Raw genomic sequence first — 24,708 nt, 5'->3', positions numbered from 1 at the left:
CGGTGGCTTTGTTGAGTGCTTGGTCATCAGGAATGGTAGGGGGGAAGGTTTTGTGAGTGATGAGACATATGAGAATAAGGCTTTGGGATAAAAAATGAAATGGTGGATTTTTTTGGAGAAGAAATCTTTCTTAGATCTGAGAATGGCGTACCTATAGGCATTCAAAAGGGATTTGTAGGCTGATAGCGTAGCGGTGGACAGGTTCTTGTGCCATCTGTGCTCTTTGCTACGAAGCTCTTGCTTGAGGGCTTTTAGTTCTGGGGAGAACCATGGTTTCCTATTATCCTGGTGTGGGTGTAGCGATTTGGTAACGGTTGGGCAGGCTTGTTCTGTGACTTTGCTAGTAATCTTTAGCCAGGAGGAAGTTGCGGTGAGAGCGTCCGAAAGATCGAGTTGAGCTAGATCCTTTGAAAGTAGATTGCTTAAATGGTCTATGGAGCAGGGTTTCCTGAACTGAATAGTGGTGTTAGGGAAGACAGGCAGGGGGTGATCTTTGATTTTTAGCTCTGAAGAAATGATCTGATGGTCTGACTAAGGGACTGCAGTGCATGTTGGGCTGGTGGCCGAGGTGATGCCCTCGTTTATGAAAATAAGGTCCAAAGTATGGCCAGCTCTGTGAGTGGGGCTGGAAATTATTTGTCTGAAGCCCAGGTGATTGAGTGCAAAAGTAGAATTTCACAATTGGGGGAAAGCGGTGAGGCATCCACGTGAAGATTGAAATCTGGTTTGTCTATGTTAAAATGTTTGGTTGTCAATTCAATCAATGGAGAGGGGTCTGAGTCCAGTATTCCTGGGGGAGCATAGATGAGGCCTAGTTGGAGATGATTTGATTTGAAAAGGGCTAGTTCGAGGTTGTTAGTTATGGTAGCTAGTTGCAAAGAAAGGCCAAGACCCTTTTTTGCTGCAAGCAGTAAACCTCCTCCTCTTTTTTTAGGTCTTGGGATTGAGTGGATGTCGTATAGTTGATTGGGGAGCTGATTCAAAAGTACTGTATCCGTTGGTTTCAGCCAAGTCTCTGTAACTGCACAAATGTCAGGTTTAGAGTCTAACAGGTGGTCATTGAGTAGATGAGGTTTTTTGGAGATGGATTGAGCATTGAATAAGGTTAGCGTAAAGAGTGAGAATCCAAGGATTTGAGTGACTGGAGAAATCATGATTGGGATTAGCCTTTGTTGTCGGAGGCCAATAGACCGGGGCCTGTTGATCCTGCGAGTGTAGGATATGGGTATAGTAAACGAGCGCATATTGAGAAGGGGACGATGATAAGTGAGGTGTGAGAGGTCAGTTGCTAGAGGTGCTGGAAGAAATGTAGGGTAAGGTGGACTCACTGGGCCTCGAGTCAGTGACAATAATCCGGATGTGCCCAGACTGACGATTGGTGATTTGTTGGAATGGTCAAAAAGAGGGGTCCTGGCAATGGAGAGAAACTTGAAACAGAAGGGAGGTGTAGTGTCCTGATAGAAAAGACTTCAGGGTGGATCGTAGCAGGCTGAGAGTGAGCCAATGTCCAAGTGGAACTAGGGTCCTAGATCGTTGATGCCAGGTAGGGAGCAGCTGAGAGAGAGGTCACTGGGCAGCACTCTGGGGGGAGAGCTTAGCGAGGTTTGTGTCGATTGTGATGTGAGTTGGTTTTTTTTTAGGTTGTAGCTTATAGTCGGTGCAGTTAAGGATGACTGCGAGAGGGAGATGCCCTGGTCCTGGGGCACTCCAAGGGGCGCGCTAAGGGGCAGGCCCCTTAGGTCGCGCTCCTTCCGATGCGCGACGCCCGGCGCACGATGCCGGTGGGAGGCGCGGCAATTTAAAAGACTTTAGCGAGCCCTCCGATAGGTTTGCTGTCTCTTGGGGGCGTGGTAGAACTCACTGCGCTGGATTGGCGGCTTCTCTCCCTGTTCTCCCTCGTCTCTCCTTTCGTCTCTGCTGCCGCTTGCCTCCTCAGCACGGCTCGCTGACTGCAAGCGGGCTCTGGCCCCAACTAGGCCACGAGAGCCCCGGTAGAGGAGGTAGGGTGAGGCGGCTGATGCTGGGATCGGGCGGCGCGAAGAGGGATGCCGGTGGGAGGCGCGGCAATTTAAAAGACTTCAGCGAGCCCTCCGATAGGTTTGCTGTCTCTTGGGGACATGGTAGAACTCACCGCGCTGGATTGGCGGCTTCTCTCCCTGTTCTCCCTCGTCTCTCCTTTCGTCTCTGCTGCCGCTTGCCTCCTCAGCATGGCTCGCTGACTGCAAGCGGGCTCCGGCCCCGACTAGGCCATGAGAGCCCTGGTAGAGGAGGTAGGGTGAGGCGGCTGATGAATATTTACCCTGCCCAGTGATAGTGGTAATTGGAAATATTGAAGGGGGGGGGGGGGGGGTTGGTATTAAATGTGGAGGGTTTGTGTGGTACCGTAAAATGAGATTTGAGATTACTGAAGCATTTTGCTTGGTCAGTGACTGATTATTTGGGATGGTTAGTGGTACTATGCCTTTTAAGGCTTACCTTCTGCCCCAGAGTAAACTGAAAGATGTCCAGCAGAAACTGGGATCAGAAAGCAGTATGTTGACTTTCAGGAGGGCTGTTAGCTTGCTAGGGAGATACAGGTATACAGGAGTGCATTAGAGTTGAGCCTGAAGGGATGCACAAAGGTGTATATCATTTGGCACAGCTCTTTGGCATCAGGCTCACCAGAGGGAGGGTATATGGTGTGGGTCTTTAAAGAGTCAGATTGTCGGTTCTTATTAATGAGGTCAGCAGGGAGGTAGGATCTGGATGCTCCCTCGGCTGAAGCACTCTGGCCAGCAATGTGGTTGGTGAAAGGAGAAGGGGGCCTTAGATGGTGATTGGGCTCAAGCATTGACCCCCTGAAGTGGCTGCTACCCAGTGATGACTCCACATGTCTCTTGGCATGGCTCTTTAAACAGCTGGGTCATCAGCTCTCAATGAGGTTAGCAGGGGGTGCGATTGGGAGACCCCCTTGGCTACAGAGCTCCAGCCGGTAATGTTTTTGGTGGTGGAGGAGGGGGGAACCCTAGATAGTGATCTCACTCCTATAGAGGCTGCTCTCTGGCACTGCCTTCATGTGTTCATTGGTGTGGCTCTTTAAAGAGCCTGGTTGTCAGTTCTTGATGAGGTCAGCAGGGGGGCAGAATCAGAAGGTTTACTCAGCTGCAGCGCTCCAGCCAACAATCTGGTTGGTAGTAGTGGGAAGGGGCCCTAGATGGTGATTGGGCACCGGCACTCACTCCTATAGAGGCTGCTCACCAGACTGAAGAGGAAGATTTTTAGGTCTTTCCCAATTACAGACACATTTTGTGAGCAATTCTTTCGTATGTGGAATCTCTGTCACTAAAAAAAATTGAAAACCATTTAGATCTCTGCTGTTTTGTTTTGTCAGTTCTGTAGAGTATTGTTGGCATTTGGTGGTCTTGGGGTAAAGATTCCAAAGAAGGAGAGTTAAGGAGTTTTGAAAAGGTTCCAGGAGGATCCTATGTGAATTTTGAATACTCCTTTAGCTCAGGTCAGACACTGGGAGCCCTTCCAACATCAACAAAGGGCAAGTCCACAGGGAAAAGTACCTGCTTAGCTCCTAATGAAAGTACTAGGATGGTTGCTTTTAGTAGTTTTCTACTTTTCTTAACATGAAAACTAATGCTGTTAGGATGGAATTGGCTTTTTATTTATTGCTGGTCACCTGGGTTTTCATAAGAGAACAGGAAGCCTTCAGCATCTTATTTTGACAAAAGTCCAGTTAGTGGGAAGGGAATATTTTGCCAATCTATTACGCTTGTCCTTGGAGTTGGCAACTTATATATGCTTGCTAGTAGAATGCATTTTAATCACTGTCATAATGTTCAGTACTCTAGCAGACTCTTTAAGCCCATAAAAGTATAATGAGGGTATGAGGTGTCCCAGTTTTCCCAGTTTTTGGGACATTAACATCATAGTGGTTTATTTACTTTGCTGCTTTCAAATCAGCCATTAACCTGCATTAACTGATGATTTTAAGAGGAGTGTTGCTGTCATTTTAACACCCAATTTACTAAAGAGCACAATGCCTTTAGTAAAGGAATTAAACATGTGTTCTACAGGAGAAAACACTGATGTATTACTACCACTGATACTTCATCAGTAATACGTGCTCCTAATGGAGGGGGGGGTGGGGGGGTGGGGAGTATCTTCAACCCACCCATCCACCTCTTAGTCCAGATGAAGGCCTAGGCTGAAGTCCTTGCCATCCCACCCTGACACTTAAGAACATAAGAAATTGCCATACTGGGTCAGACCAAGGGTCCATCAAGCCCAGCATCCTGTTTCTAACAGTGGCCAATCCAGGCTACAGATACCTGGCAAGTATCCAAATACTAAGTAGATCCCATGCTACTGATGCCAGTAATAGCAATGGCTTTCCCTAAGTCATCTTGATTAATAGCAGTTAATGGCCTTCTCCTCCAAGAACTTATCCAAACCTTTTTTTAAACCCAGCTGCACTAACTGCACTAACCACATCCTCTGGCAACAAATTCCAGGGCTTAATTGTGTGTTGAGTGAAAAAGAATTTTCTCAGATTACTATTAAAATGAGTCTCCCACCAGGTTGATCCCTGCATCATCTGACTCCTCAGACTTTAAATGAGTATTTTGCCAGCCCACTCCCTCCATCCTTCATCCTTCTAAGACTCCAATTAGGATCTCCAGTCTCCCACCTCTGAGACTCAAATGAGGTCTCCATCAGTCCAATCTTCTCACCTTCCAACATCCTGATTAAGGGACTTTGGAGCTACAATTTACCCTTCAGGTCCTCCAAACCCCACCCCCCTTTCCACCTGCCCCTAGAGATGTTTTTAAATGTATAGATGAGGGCAGAAGGGAACATTCCTTCTTCCTACCTCCTGGCACTGATATCCAAAATGGCAACCAATGTTCTCATGTACTTCTTTCCCTCAGCTAGGATTGTTGCATGAGAGTATGTATGTATATGTACATCACATTATAGTTTTATAAATATGGTCAATATTGAAAAGACATTTTATTAATTTATTTATTTCAAAAATCTTAATACTCTGCATTCTCACCAAAACAATTGTTCGAGGTGGATTATAACATTTAAAGTTATCCATCTAAATGGCAAATGTGGCATATTCAGCCACCTTTCCAGCTAAATTAAATTTAGCTGTATAAAAATGGGGCGTTTCAGGGGCATTCTGGGGAGGGGTTGAGTTATCTGGCTAACCTAGCTGAATATCGGATATAACTGACTAGGTTAGCCGGATAACGTTAGATCTGCTTCTAAGCAGATCTAAAGTTATCGGGCCGCATAACGCACTACTTAACTGGATATCGTTAAATATATCTGGCTAAGTAGCGCTGTCAATAAAGAAAAACAAAAAATAACTAAATATGCTAGTGAGTCATCCCCTCCCTCTCCTTAAAATGTCTTATAAAGGCCCTGTCGGGCCATGCCTTTCTCATGCCCCAAATCCTTTAAGTGTTCCTAACACCCCCCAACCCCATCCCGGTGTTTTCCAAAATCCTAAATCAGGCTGCCCACAAGGATTTACAACAACATGGCGCCCCCTTCCCCCGATCACCCCCCACCCCCCGATACCTTACATTTGATTGTCAGGAGCAACGGACTCTGCCCCGCTCTTTAATGAGGTTGGGATTCTCTGTCCCGCTCTTTAGAGAGGCAGGTGATGGAACGCTGGCCCATGTATTTATTTGTTGTTTTTCTTTAATGACAATGCTACTTAGCTGGATAACTTCTCCATTAAACAGCCTATTGAATATTGGCCTCTTTATTTATTTATTTAGTAAGGTTTATATACTGTCATTTGGAGCAATTCCTTCACAACGGTTTACAGGGCACGTAATATAAATTAATAAATTACAAATAATACATATGTATACATACTATATAAGCCTAGACACACATGCACACACACACACACACATACACATATATATATATATATATATGTGTGTGTGTACCAGTAAAGAAAACATGGAACACTCATGTGCCCCATATATGTCACAATCATATTATACAAACAGATTTATTTAAATATTTCGATATTTTACAAATACAAAGGAATTTTCAATAAAGATATATATTCACACCATTTCTTGTGCAACAATACAGCCAAATCACATTGCAATGTTTAAAAAAAAAAAAAAAAGAAACCTCATTTTGCTTATATTTGAGGGAAAAATCTCATGATAAACCACCCAACTGCTCTGCAAGGGAACTGAAGAGCAATTAAGTCTTTCAAGTACTTCAAAAGCAAAAAAACTGGAAAGGAAAGTTTCTTTCTCAACTTACAGCAAACTTGCAGCAGTATTTAAACAACGAAAGAATGCCTCAAACCCCAGCTTGTAGCGTTATTTTGACAGCGCAAATGTTCCTCAAACCCTGACAAAGGCCTTATTGTTTCACCATACTTGGCTTCCTCAGGGGGGAGTAAAATGCATATCGAGATCTCACCCCAATTTTATGTATTAATCTTTTTAACCTGGTAGCATAGCATTATATGCATTGTTAAAGCTTGATTCACATGGTTATTCAGTAATTTATCACATCTCAGCATCCCTTCTCCTGCTGTCATCTACTGGGCCACATATATATATATTTATGCACACACACACACACACCACACACACACACACTCAGCATGCCTTCTCCTGCTATCATCTACTTGGACCCATATATTTATATATTTATGCACACATACACATACATACAGTATACATATGTAGGTAAAGAATCAAACCCCTCAGTTTTACATAAAATGATATAAAGGTAAACGGACCACACAGTAAATGTATCATTAAAAGAGCTTATTTTCAAAGAAGTAGTTAAAGTCTTCTTTGAAACCTTAAATATACATTTTCAGAGAATTTGATACAGATTTATTTTTGACAGCTATAAATAATAGGGTAAGATCAAACTATGGTCTTTTTTTTTTTTTTTACTCTGTCATATGCATGACTGTTCAAATTACACGAAAAAGCATTTAAACTCTCCCCACTCCTCAGCAGCATAAGATGGAACAGAGCTGCACATCTGTAAATAAATGCATCATTAGGTTCTCATCAATTTTTAAGCTTCGCTTGATGTATGGCTTAAATAATCCCACCAGGATTACTAAAGGAGTGTTTGGTTCCAACCATAACACAAAACGAGAAAAAAAATCATTTTGGAAACATTGTGAGGGTTATTACTGTCCAGAAAATTGAAGAAACTAACTGTGATTTGAATAAATTGGCTACCAGTAGGCACATTATCAGAGGAGCTGTGGACATATTAAAGGAACACAGTAAAACAACTAATGATGCACTTGAGCAGTAACAGGTTGTCATTAGAGCAGCATCTGCTCTCATCAGAGTTAATTATTCAGTTGCTTTGTTTTTCAAGTAGGTGTCTGGTAAAATTTAGCAGATTCTTAATTAAAACACATTTTCAAACTCCTTGGATGCTCATCTCATCTAAAGAAATCAGGACCATTTCCACCATAAACATCAAGCTTCAGTTGAGCCATCAAATGGAAGAAGGAACTCAGCCAGTGGAAGTTTTAGACATTAACCATTGGAATGCTAATAACCCACAGATACTTTGTTCCACCTTGAGAAACCCGTCTATGCTGTGAATATACTAATAGTATGTAATGAGCTATTCTAATGATTTATTTCATCTGCAGTAACACCTAACACAAAAACACTGTAACCTTGACAACTATTCTCAACAGCTGCATTCACACAATAATAAAAAAGAGAAAATACATTTTGAAATTATTTACACTGTGTAGGTTTCCCCGTGATAAAGAAAAGAGACTTAAGTTTGCTCTTCAGCAAGTCTAGCCTTTCACTGGTCACCGGGCTTGAGGCGCGCAATGTGATCCTGCAGCCATGGAAGTCACTGCCTTTAGAGGTGTCAACATGCTGGGTCCTAAAGAAGAGCTGTTATAGTTATTCAGTGACTGTCAAATTTGGCATATCATATAAAAAAAACTCAAATAAATAAAAATAAGTCCCCCTAAATCATACCCAAATAAGAGATATTGACTATTTTAACAGGCACTTCTGGCACAAAGCCTTCTTTTTACCTTATGCAGAATCAGATAGTTGAGTTCAGCAAAACTGGCACTTCGATTCAAATTTTAAACTTTTGTTCTGCATATAAAATGAGATGAATTCTCTGTCCATAGAGTAATCACATATTTATTTCTTACAAAAACTGGCAGCAGTTCTTTTTCATTTCTTAGAGATAGATGATATCTTTATAATGTTGGAATTAGTGCCCCTTATCTCATTGTGCTTCATAGGACTATATTCAGTATCTCGTATCCCATTATTTGGATATGTTGTCCTTTGTTGCTTTGATTCTTTGATACATATAAAATAAGACAGACATGGTCGATATATGCAATATTTAATAGCGTGACTCAGACACACAGAGATAAAAAAGGGCATGACCCATCTCAACATGATGTCCATTACCTGATTTTAGAAATATTTATAACTGTGGGGTAGTGTACGTGGTGCTCCTTGTATTGGTGTATAGTTTTACCATATAAAGTAGTAACAGGGCAGTTGTAGTGGAGTTGTAATGCCATTTATTGTTATGAGTGCAATGTTGCCACATAATAATGTTGATTGTTTTTGTCATAATAATAATAATATATGTTGTGATTGACCAATCCGGAAGTGGATCCTTGGGCCGACCGCCGGAGGGAGACGGACGGGAGGCAGACTAGATGAAACGATGAATCTTCACCTGGGAACCCGTGACCCCTCCAGAGGAGCTGTAGAGGCCCGGGTCACTAGGGCTTAGGAGTCTTCGCCCTGGAAGCCCGAGATCCCCCCAGGAGGAGCCTGTAGGGACCCGGACTGCTGGGTCTTAGGTGATAACAGAAGAATCCAAGGAAGCGATACGAACCGGGGTACAAGCAGGCAGAGAGCGGAGTCAGGCAGGCAGAGATCAGGAACCAGGCAGGCAAACGATACCGGAGTCAGGCAGGCAGAAGTCAGGAACCAGGCAGGCAGATAAACGATACCAGAGTCAGGCAGGCAGAAGTCAGGAACCAGGCAGGCAGATAAACGATACCAGAGTCAGGCAGGCAGAAGTCAGGAACCAGGCAGGCAGATAAACGATACCAGAGTCAGGCAGGCAGAAGTCAGGAACCAGGCAGGCAGATAAACGATACCAGAGTCAGGCAGGCAGAAGTCAGGAACCAGGCAGGCAGATAAACGATACCAGAGTCAGGCAGGCAGAAGTCAGGAACCAGGCAGGCAGATAAACGATACCAGAGTCAGGCAGGCTGAAGTCAGGAACCAGGCAGGCAGACGAACGATGGCAACTAGCACTCCGAAGAGAAACCTCGTTGCAAGGCGAATTGCAACTTCAAAAGTCCCGGCTTAAATCCCCTGCTCAATCAGCTGACGTCAAAAGAGGCGTGTCTGCACATCCGGGTGCAGACGCCTCAAAACACGGCTCTTCGCGCGCGCGCGTACCAGGGCTTGGGGGAGGAGTTTCTGACGGCGTCTCCACGAGGAGACGCCGCTGCCATGCGGCCCTGGAGGCCAGAAACCCGGCGGTTCGCGGCGCCACGGAGGAAGGTAAGAGCCCGGTCACTAGGCTAGTGACCGGGATCGTAACATATAACCATGATATAAGCCTGAGATAGCTACAGGTGCAGGCCTGGGAGATTGGGGAAACAGAAAACTGAGTATACATCTGTCATTGGGGAGGGGAAATGTTCAAAGCCTGTTTTACTCAGGTAAATGCTGATTCACCTGGGTAAATCAGCAGTTTAAAATTTGTCCACCCTCCATGTAGTTAGAACTACAGATGTTGCTCCATATAACGTGTGTAGTTTTGCCCACATTGTGCAGAGGAATTCCTGGTGGAAAGTTTACGTTTCAGGAGGCAACAGTGTACAGTACATAGTTTTGCATTCTCAAAACAACCCACGTTGTTTTCCTCAGAAAAAGACCCACAGAAAAATCTGGTACAAATGCCTGCAAGTAATTTTCCATGAGGCAATTCTTAGAGCGAAAGCAAGCTCATGATTTCCCTTTCAAAACTGGTGCTAAGCTCATGGGTAAAACTACCCACCAACTTTGCACCAGTGCAGGCAGTTTTAAAAATGTCCCCTCAAGATGCACATTACATTATAGTTCAAATTGCATCTTAGTGTAAAGCATATTTGCAATATATTGTGCTCTGTATGTACCAGACTTGTATTCCAGCTTCAGAGCTCCCAGGAAAGTTTAAACTGGAGTTCCCACTATTTACTTTGATCCCACATTAGTCTTAAGTGACGAAGCCGAAAGATTCAGTAAGTGGATTTCAGATCTAAAAAGAAAGTGCTTTATCTTTACCATTCAATGACATGTTTGTCACGAATACTGAGAGTGCATTAAGGCAGATTAAACATGGAAATCTGATAAGACTGATAATGGTAAACAGGATGGTCCCCTAGAATCTCAGGGCACATTGGGTCAGATGTACCAAGTGATTGCTACAGAGATAAAATGCGAGAAACACTTTGGGGCATCTGTTCTATTGTGCCTTTTCTTTCTTAATCCACCTTTGATCTGGACACAGAAGTGCAGCGGCAAACCAGCCCAAAACTTGGAAATGTAGAATCCAATTTGCTTTGGTATTCAAGTGATTTTTATTTCATCTATCATAGTAATATAGGGGACAAGTTGACCACATTCCTGGAAAGGCCAGGGGTACTTTCTACTGGTGGTTTTTGCACCAGTTTTGAAAGAAAAAAACACATGCATACTTTTACTTGGAAAATCACCTCGGGGAAAAGTAGCTGCAGAGATTTACTCCGGCTTTTTCCACAGATCCTTTTTCAGACCACAACTGTGGGCAAATGTTTCTCCCCTGACCTCATACCCACCCGGGGAACATCACAATGTGGGTAAAAGTTGCTGAAGTATGTACTCACGTTTACCTTCATGTAAGGTGGGACATTTTCAGGCAGATAGTTCAAATCGATAAAATACTATTTACCAGCAAACATTCCTTTGAAATTTTATTTCATAACAAAAAACAATTAAAAAAAACCTCAGAACAACAGACTAGTAAATTAATAAAAAATGTGATAGACAAGACAATGAAAATCCTTGGGGAAAAATATTCACAATCAATTGCTAATAAAAGGAAGAGGGTGCTTTTATACACACACACACACACACTGGGGTGGATTTTAAAAGGGTTACGCGCGTATATTACGTGCGTAACCCCAAAAACCTGCTCCTGCGCGCGCTGAGCCTATTTTGCATAGGCCTGGTGACACGCCCAAGCCCCGGAGCTTGAAAAAGTGGGCGGGCCAGGGGCGGGGCAGTCCAGGGGCGTGGGCGTGGCCAGAGGCCTCTCCACTGCCGCTGGGCCTGGGGATCGTGCGCCGGCACTTGGCAGGCATAAATAAAATAAAAAAATAAAGGTGAGGGGGGATTTAGGTAGGGCTGGGGGGCAGGTAAGATAGGGGAAGGGAGGAGAAGGTGGGGGGGGCGGAAGGAAAGTTCCCTCCGAAGCCGCTCCGATTTCAGAGCGGCCTCGGAGGGAACGGGGAAAGCCATCGGGGCTCCCCTAGGGCTCGGCGCACACAAGCTGCACAAGTGTGCACCCCCTTGCGCGCGCCAACTCCGGATTTTATAACATGCGCCCTCAAACAAAAAACCGCAGCCAAACTGAGAGGTTGAACTGGGGTCAGTGCTAACCCCTGTTTCAACCCAGGGCTGCCAATTGAGGTGGTCCTGACTCCCCTAAAATAGAAAAAAAGGTTTTAACTATGAATGCAGTGGCAGCCCCCCCCCCCCCGAAATACATTAAGCCCCACTCCCTGCCCCCCAAAATTCCTTAACCATACCCCACACCCCGGGCCCCTGATATACATTAACCACCCAGCCCCCTCAACATTTCTTAACCACACACCCCACCCCTGACCCCTCCCAATGCACATTAACCCACACCCCTCATCCCCTTGGCCACCAAAATGCCTTAATCACAACCCTTCCCCGGCCCTACCCAATATACATTAACCCATACCCCTGCCCCCCAGCCCCTCAAAATGGCTTAACCACACTCCCACTTCCCAGCCCCAATGTACACTAACCCACATCCCCACCCACCAGCCCCTCCAAAATGTCTTAACCACACCTTCTGCTCCTAGTCCCTCCAGAGCCCACCTTACCTTAACTTGGATCTTGCATCGAGAACAGGTGCACCCTTGCACCCGTCCCAGTCTGCAGCACTTTCCAAAGTGCACTATTGCAGAGATATCACATGATACAAGTGATATAATGCACTTTAGAGCCCTAACATGGCAGGATGAATGACCCAGTTATCCAGCTAACCTTAGAGGCATATGCAACAGTGCATCCAAACTATTGAATATAGTTGGCTGTCTTAGGCCAGGACTCATCATTCTTAGCAGAATGATGAGTCCTGCGAAAACGGGGTACAGGCATGCGAAAGCCGGCAGCCTTCACATCACGGCGGTGTGCGTGCTGCCGGCTTTCGCACCGAATTGCACCACCATGAAAGTTAGTAACATTATCGCCAGCAGCGAAGACACTGCCGACTTCGCTCCCCTCCCTACTCCGACTCCTCCCCTCCCCTAATTTGCATTATATCGCATGCGAAAATGCCCTTTTCACATGCGATATGGCCTTATCGCGTGCATTAGGGACCTAACGCATGCGATAATGCTTTAGAAAATAACCCCCTTAATTAGTAAGCAGGCAAACTATAGTCAGCTAACTTTAGGACAACTCTTTGACTTAACCATACTAAGCCCTAGATTTATCAAAATGCTATAAATATTGCAGGAACAGCGCCTGCGATAAAAAAGGGGCGTGGCTAGGGTAATTTTCATGCTACCACATCAGTAATTTTCAAGAGAGAAGAAAGAAATGAGAGAATGATGGTGGCAGGGATTTGGGGGATCCCAGTTTTAACTTGGTTTATTAAATAGACCCCACAATTTGTAATGCAAAAAACCCACCGAGTTCTTTCATTATAAACAGTTTACCATTCTCTCTCTGTTGAATCATAGATGCTTTCTTGTTTGCTCAGACAGATGGGGTAAACAAATGACCTATTTGCTTCATTTCACAGCGTATTTTTAGGGAAGGGCATACATGGGCCTTATTGAAATGACCTATGAAGTTATCGAGCAACTTGATATGTTGTTACTAACAAGTCGGCACCTAAAGATGGTAAAGAAACTTGTAGAATTATTCTGGATAACATAGGATTAATAGTAACCAAGTCAACAAATTGCCTTCATGCCAACTTCTCTACATCCATTTTTAAGCAAAAATACAAACAAAAGAAAACATGAATTCCAAGTAGAAGCACTACCATGGTTTATTTAACCAAGATTAAGAAATAACATGCAAAGAGGCTAGAAGGAGTCATTTACTATGCTGTTATCTGCCACATCTGTTTTTGTATACTGATGGGGTATCAAGAGAGAATGTGAGTTGGGAGAAAGAAACAAGAGATTTTAAATATGTAGATACCGCAAGGTTATTCATACAGTAACCTTGCATTTATACTCTTCATTATTGATGTGTGAAGGATTAATGAGCTAGTGTAGCTGCAAACAATGTACCTTCACTTTTATAAATCATCATTTTTGGCACACATGACTAGTCAATTTCTCTGTTGGAAGGGCGGGCAACTCCAGTCTTGGAATGCTACAAGCAGGTCAGGTTTTCAGGATCCCCACAATGAATATATTTGCATACAATAGAGGCAGTGCATGCAAATCTTCCTTGAGCATATAAATTGTGGCTATCCTAAAAGCCTGACCTGTTTATGGCAATCCAGGATTGGAGCTGCTTACCCCTACTCTATTAAATATATATTGGTAGATTTTGTTACTCTCCCACGGTGCCTCCAGGCCTATGGATACTTTGACCAGCACTGCAAGGATTCTTTAGCCCAGATGCAAAATACATGGGGTAAAGAATACACAGAGATTTCAAAATGAAATCCCCAGGTGTACATTACTGAGTCTACCCTAACCCCATCTCCATCATTGCTCCCTTTTCCCTCATGGAGGAGGGCAATTTTCAAAGGGGTATTTTCCATGGATAAATATCTGTTTACCTGCAGAAATCCCTCTGAAAATTGCCTCCAGTGTTTTAGACAAGTAAATGTTGGGGCAGGCAATTTTGAAACTCCACGGGGTTTGCCTTTGAAAATTCAGACGGCACGTCACAACTTGTGTATACCTGCGTACTTTACGCTTCCATGGAGCGGGTACAAAGCAGGTGAGGGGAGGAGGAATGCCAATTTGAAAATGAAACCACCATAAATGCTTTCTCTTACCCAACCTAATCCCCATGGGCAAAAACGTCTGTGCGCTGGACTGGACATTTTGAAACATGTGGGGCCAGATGCATTAGGACTTTTGTCCAGGAATTGAAATGGAAGGAACCATTTCATATTTCTTTAAAGCACCGCATGCTCTTCAAAGCCCTCATTCTTTTCTACTTGTTGTGCTGTTTGAGACATCAGTCACTAAGTTGTATTCTATAAACATCTCTAAAATCTGGACTATCTTTTGAAATTGTTCAATTTAAAATCATTTGTTCATTTATATACAGTACATACTTGTAAAGATGACTTTTTTTGTGATTTAGATTAGTAACATTTTTTTTAAATTAGTAAACAGTGGGATATCCCGAATTATTGGTGTACACTTTTGTGAGCCTGATGGGCATATAGAAGGCTCTGGGTGAGGGAAATTCCAGGAATTATCAATGTATCTGTTTTTTTGGAAAATGTTTAAACATTTGTGCATATAGTAATACTGCTTGGCCACCGGATGGCATTTTAGGTGTGTGAGCATTTATTAATAGGCAATAATATGCTTATGGAGAAATGTGCATCTGTTCCCTTAAAGTGCTGGGGCTTTCTTATTGAGGTGTAAAAATGTGGGCTTTTGGTGAGGTTTTACCTTTTCCAGGGCTCCCTGAGTGAAAACTGAAAATGTTCCTCCCCCCCAGGATATAAACACTAGTAATATTTACTTATTTGTTTGCAAAATATGTTAAAGATAAATATCTCAAATAGAAAATAAAGTAGGGTGAAATAAATAATGAAAATCTCCAAAAAATAAAGTCCTTTGTGCATTTAAAGGAGTCATAGATGAATGTTTTATGAATCTACTGCTTGCTGCTAATGAGTAGTAGAGTACTGTAAACACTATCAGGTGAATTTTCAAAGGCGTTATGCATGTTAATGTAACAAACTATCATAGCAATTTTCAAAAGCCCATTTACCTGTAAGTGCACTTAACACAGATAAAACCTATTGACAATTCAATGGCATATATTGCAGCAATTTTCAAAAACACATTTAGATGGGTAAAGTGCATTTACATGTGTAAAACCCAGTTAGAAGTGTGCAAATCCTTTTGATTATTATTCCCTATATTAATTACGCCAAAATGATATTTCCATACATTACACTCATGCCCACGGTAGGGCCCCTGCCTTTAAACTGGCTATAAAAGACAGTACAAAAAGAAGTTTTAGTGGCCTTCTCTGTAACCCTGACTAGTTTATAGCACCCAGTAAAACTACCATTATAAATATATAAATGCCAGGATGGAATATTAATATAATCCCTACACTTCCAGTTCTCTAACACACATTCTGTATCCACAGAAATTCCCCAAACAGGTGCAGAGCATAGCTAAGACTCAGCAAACAAAATAAGTATATTCATATTCTGGTATCACCTTAGTAACCACAAAGTATAGTCCTCTATTGACAGGGGTCTGTGTTTTGATGTGAAAATCTGAATCAGGGGGATCCTGTCTATTTTTTATTTAAACTTGACATCTTCTCTGATATACAAATCACAGATATTATTGTCAGAGATAATGCAAAAACCACATTTGACATGTGACAGGGAGTCCAAGCCGCAATTTGAATATTCAGTAGCAATAGGAAGGGTTTGCTATTTTGATTCCTCCCTGTCTGATAACCCTACCTTTTGGGGGGTATGGCATCTGGAGTTTTAATTGCCTAGGAGCATGCTCAGAATTTCAGAGAGAGGGAGGAACTTCAGAGGGGTAGGCATGGCTGATGAAGCCACTGGAAAGCAGCTAGTGATCCCCTTAGGATTTCAGAGCAAAAGAGTTAGCATTTTGATATTCTCCCCAGGACTTCAAATACTTTTTCGAGAGCTTTGGATCCTTTCAGTATCTACAAGAAGGAGAGAGAAGTTTTGGGACATTCCACAGGATCTCAGAAAGAAGAGTGGTGAGTTATTTTTTGCATGGGCCTCTGTTCTAGGGATGTGAATTGTTTATCTGAGGATTGAAAATATCGTCCGATATTTTCAATATCGTCAGATATCGGGGGGTCCCCGATAGCGATAGGAAACCCCACGATTAATTTAGTGGGTTTTCTTATCATTATGGGGGGGTGGGGGTGGGAAGAAAGGACACAACCTAAAAACACAACCTGACCATTTAAAATGAGTTTTTTAGTATCCCCCCACCCTCTGGACCCCCCCAAAAATTTTTTAACTACCTGGTGGTCCAGCAGGAGTCCCGGGAGCATTCTCCCGTGCTCGGGCTGTCGGCTGCCACTAATCAAAATGGCGCCGATGGCCCTTTGCTCTTACCATGTGACAGGGGCTATTGGTGCCATTGGTTGGCCCCTGTCACATGGTAGGGGCACTGGATGGCTCGTGCCATTTTTAAAGATGGCACTGGCCATCCGTTGCTCCTACCATGTGACAGGGACTGGCCAATGGCACAGATACCCTGTCACATGCTAAAGGCAAAGGGCCATCGGCGCCATTTTGTTTACTGGCAGCCGACGGCCCGAGCACAGAAGAATGCTCCCGGGAACCCCGCTGGACCACCAGGTATTTAAACATTTTTTTGGGGGGGGGGGGTCCGGAGGGTGGGGGGATACTAACAAACTCATTTTAAGGAGTTGGCTAAATTTTTTGGTTATTGGCTCGGGCGCAGCCGATAAAAAAAAACCCGATCGGACTGCAAGATAAAAATTTCACAATGTGAATCCGAACCGGAATCCAAACCGATACCGGTTCCGATTCACATCTCTACTCTGTTCTTCAAGTTTTGCAATTGCACATTGAAAAAGTTTGGATTAAAGGATTTTTTGGACTTGACTAGTTTGAAGGGGAGGGCATACCCTTCATATCACTGAGGATTTGGGTGAAGAGTGAGGATTTGAGGCAAGAGTCTGATTGTCTGAGTCAGAGCCGTAGTGTGCCTATGGCTAATATGGCCACAGCCATAGATGCTGCTACCCAAAGGTGACAAATAAGCCCAATTTGTTTCATTTGGGAGGGCTAGAAATGAATCGGGACTCCCAAGATTATATATGCATTCTAACAACCACATTGTTGGAGTTAGAATTTCAAAATAAGTAGCCATATAGGCATTTTCATTTAGCCTAGTATTGGAATTGTATGAGGTTTCCCCAGTTTGACCTTATACAATCTCTTCACATTTGAGCTAGACTTTTTGAGTATATTGTTGATATCATAAGTGTTTAGCATTTTCTGGACCTCTTTTTTTGAGTGCTCCATTAACCTCTGCAGTATCATATAAGTGAAATTCCAGTGGATGCCAACATCTTGCATCAGACGCTTGTGAGGTATCCCAAATTCATCTTTCTTCTAAAGGAGAAAATACCCCCACATTTCAGTGGAAGTACCCTGCTATTTTCCTGCACTTCTCTTATCAGGACCTTCAGGAATAGATTCCTGTAGTCCTTGGGCTCCAGCTCCAGCTCCAGGGCATTCCTCATTAACAGGTGCATCAAGTGTGCAATCAGTGGAGACCCTGAAAGCCCCCATCGTCTATTGCTTTTACCATATTTGCATTACTGTCTGTCACAAAGAAACATGCCTGAAGACTCCTGCTTCTACAGTTTAGTTACCAATCATCCAGCATCTTTCTTAGGGCTGATAGAATATTGCATGAGGTATAGGCTAAGTATCAACTGGGTGTGCAACAAAGCCCACCTGCAACTTTATGCTCAATCACTGCTCGAGCTGCTGGCAGCCCCTGTCTCAGCCATGTCCCACCAGTGTGCTGTCAGGGAGAGATCAGCATGAATAGTATCCATGCTGGTCCAGATTTCACTGGTGAAATGCATGCTACTCCCCTTAGCCAACTTCACCTGCATGGGACTATGGTACTAGTTGTACAGGGTGGAGAAAGCTTTCCTATTAAATGTAGTCCTGGAGGAGACTTTGCAATTTGGAGCTAAAACATGCAGCAGATGCTTAAAGCCCCTGTTCTACATTCCCTGCAGGGTTTGATCATCAAGAGCAATCATTTTCCTGCCTGCCTCTGGCCCTGGGACAGTGCTATGGAGCACCACCCCAATTCTTCTACGGTGGGTTGCCACTTTGGATCCATGACTGGGAACTGCTGGCCTGCCACCTCACTGGTGGAAGGGGCTATGGGGTAAGCTTGGGAAAGTCTTCCCTTTTTTAACCCTTTTCCTCTGGCTTTCACTTTTACTGGTAGAAGGAATCTCTAGACTACAACTGCTGTGTATTTCTTCATGGAGAGGGTGGTGGATGCCTGGAGTGCCCGGTGAAGACCAAAACTATGAAGGATTTCAAAAGGGCGTGGGATAAATACTGTGGATCCATAAAGTCTAGAGGATGTGAATGAAGAGAAGAGGCATGGGGGTGGCTTGTGGGAATGATGGCTACTACCTGGAGATTAATGTCCTTATTCAATAAACATACATGTGATTAATGTGACTCCAACATTGCTCTATGCTTCAACAGCACGAGGAAATGTGGAAAAAAGGATTTGCATCCACAAAAAAGAAGGGGAGTAGCTTGCTTGTTTCAGTGGTTACTACCCCAAATCAAATAAACCTGATACTTCACTTTCAATGAATATCCAGTATAGCTCTCTGCTTCAACGGCAGGGGGCATAAAGAAAAGATAAACAAACACACGGTTAATGTCCTTATTCAATAAACATACACAAGGTTAATGCGACTCCAACATTGCTCTATGCTTCAATGGCAAGAAGAAATGTGAAAAAAAGGATTTGCATCCACAAAAAAGCAGGGGAGTAGCTTGCTTGTTATGGCGGTTACTACCCAAACCAAATAAGCCTGCTTGTTACGGCGGTTACTACCCAAACCAAATAAGCCTGATACTTCACTTTCAATGCATATCCAGCATAGTTCTCTGCTTTAACAGCAGGGAGAATGAAGAAAAGATGATTTATATTCAGACAACTACCAACAAGGACTGAATTACATAGTCTGGGTAAAACAAATAATCATGGGTGTAGCTTGCTTGTTATGGCGGTTACTACCCCAAATCAAGCCTGATACTTCACTTGGAATACATTTCCAGCTCAGGTCACTGCTTCAATGGCAAGGGGAATGAAGAATTGAGGATTTATATTCAAACAACCAACAAGGACTGAATTGTACAGGCTGGGTAAACAAGCATGGGAGTAGCTTGCTTATTACGGCGGTTACCACCCCAAACCAATTAGCTAGATACTATACTTAGATGCAGCTCCAGCACTGCTATCTACATCAAGGGCAGGGGTGGAAGGGAAATAGAACCAAAAAGTTACTTTAAATGGACAAGAGCAACAGATATCCAATGGAAGCTTGCTGGGAAGACTGGATGGACCATTGGTCTTCTTCTGCCGTCATTTCTATGTTTCTATGCCAGTGCTAGTGGATGCTGCTTCTGCAGGTATTTGATATATGCCCCATTTGCTTCCTTCCACTGATATCCTTCCTTTCTGCAGTGAATATACCGAGTAAAACACTGGTCTTTCCTCAATTTAAAGTTCCTCCAGATCATGGATGTCTTTCACAATCTCTTCTCTACATCCTTGGGAGCTGATGCTGGCACTGGAGTTGTGGACAAGGATAGAATCTGAGGAAAAATGCAGGGGCATCATTCATGCTCTCTTTCTGTGCTGCCTGCTCTTCCTGTGGGCTGATCTCAGCATTGTTAGTATCATCTCTCTCCCCTATCACCTCACTGGAGGTTAAGATGCTACTAACTCATCTTCCCAAATTCTATTTGGCCACTGGCTCTTCATTATCTTCTGATTCAGGGAATCCTAGACAGGATTCTTCCTTTGATTCAGTTAGTAAAATAGTGCCTTCACTGCCTCAGAAGCAGGAACCATAGAGGAACATGGTGCTAGTTTTGGTTGTTACACTTTTCCTGCCTCTGTCCATGCCCTTGCCCTGCTACTGCCAGTCTTGAATAACTCTTCCACTTTTTTTCTCTGTTCTAAAACAAGAGGGACAAAAACAGACAGTGGTGGCACATATTTTCCTAATTTCAATTTCTTCTGCCTTGACGTACCTCCCATTTTTGCCACTCAGTGGATAAAAAAGTCTTTAACTTTAGAGCAGGACCATCTTTTTTTATCACTGTTAATATGCTGGGTTGTCCATATACCAATCTGCAGGGAAAAAATATTGTTTGTTTTTTCCCCACGAATTATGGTTTCTGGAATGTGTGATTCATTTCATTCATGGAAAAAAACCAAATCAAACATTTATCCCCTTCTAAATAAATAGTCAAAAAACTGAAAATGGGGCCTCCCACCCACCCCTCTGGGATGGACTGTGGCATCGGATCTGGATTTGGGCTCCAGCCTAGGCTGAGACCTGGGTGTCAGGACCCATCCTGGCCATTTCCTGGCCAATGGATCAGGTAAGTTTGTTCAGAGGGGGCTCAGCCAAGGCCCTGGCATCTACCCAGGTCTAGGCTGAAAACCCCGATGTCGCTCTCGAGCCTTGGTCTATGCCCTAGGCAAGGCCCCAGCTTTGGGCCTAGGTCTAGGTCTAGGCCGAGGTGCGAGCATTGTGCTTGGGAATAGGCTGCAGCCCCTGCTTTGGGCCTTGGCCTATTCCCTAGGTCTGATGCATTCATTTAAAATGAATGCAATGGATAAAATTTGTTTTATTCAGGGGGTCATTATTCATAACATTTTGCGCATTCATTTTAAATGAATGCACATCCCTAATTGTTCTACCTCAATCAACCATGCCAACATTCCCTACTCTCCCTTCTCCTGACATAATGGAATTTGTTGAAGTGCACTGTCTACTAGGGATTTGGTTATTACAAATGAATGTATTTATTTATACTGTAACTAACTGTGTCACATATACAAAGACACAGACACATATACGGTATTGACTAACTCCACACACAAACAAACTGTTAAATACTAACAGAATGAAAAAGACTAGCAGCCTGGTAAGACTCTTTTCTTCAGTCTCTGTTCACCTCACTGGTATCCAGACAGAAACAAAAAGAAATCACTAGCACTGCTGCAACTGCAATCTCCACACTGCCTGCCACCGTGACCCTCTCCCAGTGATGAGAAAAATCAAAATCAGCAGTAGTGTATGCCTCTCTTTCTGGGGCACAATGAGTAAGAGATTAGAAAGAGCCCTTTACCAGGGCCAAATCCAAACATTTCAAAGCTTTTTTGAAACCTTCCACTAGCACATCCTTCTCTGTGAAGTGCTAGAGAAGAAATATAAACTGCTGCTTGCACAGCTCAGACTTTACAGTTGGAGGAAGTCAGTGTCACTTGATCTAGATAGCAGCTATAGGCTAGTTAGAAAGATGCTTCACTGTGATTTGTCTTATGTGTGGTTTCTTTGCCAACTTGTCTTTCCTGGGCTCTGAAAAGGTTGTGAAGTCACACAGGCAAAAATTGGTTGCAATAGTTGCCAGCTGTTTTTTTGCTCAGCAGTACACAATTATCATCTTCAATGGGCCATAGACTGAATGGGAAACATAAACAAATAAAAAAATATTTTTTATTTCAGTTGTGGGACCCCTTCATTCATTTTGGGGGACCACAAATGACACTTCAACCTTACACACTGCAGCGAACACTAAGATCACAAAACAAAGGACTATAAATGTGCCTATAACGCAAAGTATACATCTAACACACATAAGAGACTGAATGTTTTCCATAGCGGGTCCAAAGTTGTGGAACTCTCTACCAGAGGTATTATGAGTGATAACAGAAAGAAAGAGTTTCAAATGCGAACTAAAGACATGGCTCTTCAAAAATGCATATGATTTAACTTAGATTATCAATATGCAGATAACTTCACTATAAAAAATCATAGATATTTTTAGCAGAATGAGCAAACGTAATGAGAGATGTGAAGTGTATCATGACAACTCACTGACTATGATATGATGTCATTGAATTGGAATGTATGTATCACAAACTACTGTCCCAGCCCCTAATTAAAATGTATCTAATGTTGTGTTGACCTAGAACATGTATTTGTTGTTGTAAAGGCCTAGATTATGAATGTTGATTTGTTGTTCTATAGACGTAGATCATGAATGCTGACCTAGAATATGAATGTTGCTTTTGTAAACCATTGTGATCTTCTTTTCGAACGATGGTATATAAAATGCCCAAATAAATAAATGAATGAATAAATAAACAAACAAGCAAATAAATAAACAAACAAACAAATATGGACTCATTTGGCATGTTTTACCCATTTGTTTCAAACAAATGCACATCTCTATCTCTTTGTGTTTAGATTTTAGAGATCCATGTGAGCTGTCACTGTAAATGATGTGATTGCAAAATGGTGACCTACCTCTTTTGTAATCATAGAGAAGCATCTGGATGCCAATCTCCAATAGTGTTGGAACAGTGTATAGTACATCAAAGGACTGATATTTCACTTGTTCAGGGAAATCTACCTCTGTCTTGGTGCATCAGGTCATTCTGTACTAATAGTGTATGACTGACAAATCATTTTCCTCCTTTGTGCCAAGTAGTTATAAACACCATCTGCTTGACCTTATTGCTATAGCAATAAATGATTATCAGAAATTGTGGGAACTGGGTGGCTATTCACTGATATATTTCAAATCAAAGTATAAATGAAGTATAGCATTAAGAAAAATGTGTATAATTCGTTTTTCAGCTTTCCAACGTATAGAATGTTTTGAAAAGCATTATGTAAATAAGATCAGTCAGTCTGTCCATTCATTCATCTGTCTATCTATAGGTGCCATAATTCCAAAACTGAGACAGAAATTCACCAGATTTGGCATACAAATAGAAAATCTCAGATGGATTTCAAAAACAGAATATCAGGTTAGTATCTTCAGGGATCTGAGCCTCCAAGAAAGATTGCTTTCTATGGGAAACTATTAGAAGCTGTTAGAGAGTAGAATGTTGATCAGCATTCCATTCCAAAAGCATCCACCTTCCCATTCCAGCACCAAGAGAGAGCAACATTGGCAGACAGAAAAGGAAAAAGAACTGAAGAAGCTGGTGATGGATGACACCAAAAGGCTTTTTCAGTCATTTCCTCCAAACTTCTGAATTCTCACACTCACACACACACACATGAACTTTTCAACAGCCAACACCCCCACATCTATACTCCCTCCACACAAATCCACAACCCACATACCCTTACACCTCACCCTTACACACCCCATACCCCCACACTTATACTCCCTCCACACAAGTCCACAACCACATACTCCTACACCACACCCACACACACCCCATACCCCACACCTATCCTCCCTTCACACAAATCCACAACCACATACTCCTACACCACACCATTACACACCCCATACCCCCACACCTATACTCCCTCCACACAAATCCACAACCACATACTCCTACACCACATCCTTACACACCCCATTCCCCCACACCTATACTCCCTCCACACAAATCCACAATCCCACATACTCCTATACCTCACCCTTACACATCCCATACCCCCACACATATACTCCCTCCACACAAATCCACAACCCACATACTCCTACACGTCACCCTTACACACCCATACCCCCACACCTATACTCCCTCCACACAAATCCACAACCCACATACTCCTACACCTCACCCTTACACACCCCATACCCCACACCTATCCTCCCTCCACACAAATCCACAACCAAATACTCCTACACCACACCCTTACACACCCCATACCCCACACCTATACTCCCTCCACACAAATCCACAACCCACATACTCCTACACCTCACCCTTACACACCCCATACCCCCACACCTATCCTCCCTCCACTCAAATCCACAACCCACATACTCCTACACATCACCCTTACACACCCCATACCCCACACAAATCACAACCCACATACTCCTATACCTCACCCTTACACACCCCATATCCCCACACCTATACTCCCTCCACACAAATCCACAACCACATACTCCTACACCACATCCTTACACACCCCATTCTCCCTCACCTATACTCCCTCCACACAAATCCACAACCCACATACTCCTACACCTCACCCTTTCACACCCCATTCCTCCATACCTATACTCCCTCCACACAAATCCACAATGCACATACTCCTACACCACACCCTTACACACCCCACACATAACCATACACACACAGTCACATCCCTCACACATATATACCCACATTTGTATTCCCCATACACTATCATTGACCTACCACCACCCACACGCACCCATCCCCACTCACTCCACCCAAACCCACAAACCACAAACTGAAACATCCACAGACACATCCCCCACACACGCCAGACATGCTCATATACACACACATACAGACACACCCACACATCCATCCCCAACTCCCCTTGCACCCTCACTCACCTGTAACCTACACATACATCCTCA

At 43.2% G+C, this 24,708-nt stretch overlaps 1 long non-coding RNA gene across 1 annotated transcript; it reads left to right on the top strand.

The window, feature by feature from the left end:
• Nucleotides 1-16,212: 16,212 nt before the first annotated feature.
• On the top strand, nucleotides 16,213-23,145 carry LOC115093284. The gene is made up of 3 exons (XR_003857264.1): nucleotides 16,213-16,271; nucleotides 18,309-18,463; nucleotides 23,067-23,145. It is a non-coding gene; the product is annotated as an uncharacterized LOC115093284 (long non-coding RNA).
• The last annotated feature ends 1,563 nt before the right edge of the window (nucleotides 23,146-24,708 follow it).

Source organism: Rhinatrema bivittatum, chromosome 6 (assembly GCF_901001135.1).
Source record: "Rhinatrema bivittatum chromosome 6, aRhiBiv1.1, whole genome shotgun sequence".
Taxonomy (NCBI): domain Eukaryota; kingdom Metazoa; phylum Chordata; class Amphibia; order Gymnophiona; family Rhinatrematidae; genus Rhinatrema; species Rhinatrema bivittatum.
The sequence above is the reverse complement of the archived record's forward strand: the minus strand, read 5'-3'. Positions and strand labels throughout refer to the sequence as shown.